At 31.6% G+C, this 1,172-nt stretch overlaps 1 protein-coding gene across 1 annotated transcript in view; it reads left to right on the forward strand.

Moving 5' to 3' along the window:
• Window positions 1-1,172, forward strand: part of LOC119582186 (chymotrypsin BI-like) — an 8,576-nt gene that overhangs the window by 245 nt on the left and 7,159 nt on the right. The gene's annotated exons all lie outside the window — the stretch shown is intronic.

The raw sequence follows: 1,172 nt of genomic DNA on the forward strand, positions 1-1,172 counted from the left end.
CTGCCAAAATTTTTGTAGACATTAAATTCTACTTATTAAATCTATCAGACTTTTTTTTCACAGAATATTTCTAAATCAGCTAAACCGAAAATGCAGAATTCCTTTAATTTCCAATACTGGCGTATAGCGTTTTTTTTAACGTTACTGAGTTTTTTTTCATTTTCTTTTCTATCTGTGTGTGCAAATATTTGAAATATTATCCTGTTAGATACCGTGCGTAATGTGGATATATTTTTTTAAGTGAATCATAAGGAATCTTGGTTAGCGAGAAATGATAATTTAACATTCTTTCCCAAACTTTGATTGACTTTCGCGTAAAATCTCAGAAAAAATCAGTGGTATTTATGTTGATGTCGAGAAAGGTTTAATGATTTTCTAGTAGATAGAAGTTTTAATTCTAGAAGAATGTTTGAAATTTTGATGGAGTTTCTAGTTGAATATTCAAATCTTTACTGTTTTTTTTTTTCGTAGAATCTTAGTAATTTTGAAAATCTAAATGTTATTCTCGATTATATTGGTACCTTTAAGCAGAGACTTTCTTTATCTCAGAAAATACATTTATCATACAAGTGTTTCACGAATTCACTCGGTTATTCAGTGCTAAGAAAATATTTTATATTTTCGCAATCACGTAGTATTACGACTGACGGTAAAGTTTCCATGATATTCATTACTGTGAGGATTTGTGGATATTTGTGCTTGCTCCGTGAGTGTCTTGTGCATTTCCTTGTTCCGACGTTTAGATAAGAACAATCTTTGAACACCGTGTGCAATACTCTCAAGGTCATCCTGGGCCCTTAATAAGGATAACGCTGTTTTGTGTGGCCCTTATTGCAGATTAAACTGCGGCCTCGTATTCCTTCAGGAAATCTAATGGGGCTTGATTTTCTTTCATCTCTAGTTTAAATAAGTGAGCCCTTGTGTCGACAACATTTACCATCCTTCCGAATTTTATATGAAATTATTCGATGTATAGTTTGCATAGTCCGTACAATGAAATAAAGGTGTTCATATTTGAAATCATTTAAATTAACTACAAACCAGAATGTAAACAAATCAGTGAGACAAAAATATAAAACAAACTGAGGGTTGAGTGTACCTATATCAATCACTGATATTAATCTATTATAGAGAATCGCGAAATATCGTACAGTGCTTTTTTATTGAAGGTA

Source organism: Penaeus monodon, chromosome 15, assembly GCF_015228065.2.
Source record: "Penaeus monodon isolate SGIC_2016 chromosome 15, NSTDA_Pmon_1, whole genome shotgun sequence".
NCBI classification, from domain to species: domain Eukaryota; kingdom Metazoa; phylum Arthropoda; class Malacostraca; order Decapoda; family Penaeidae; genus Penaeus; species Penaeus monodon.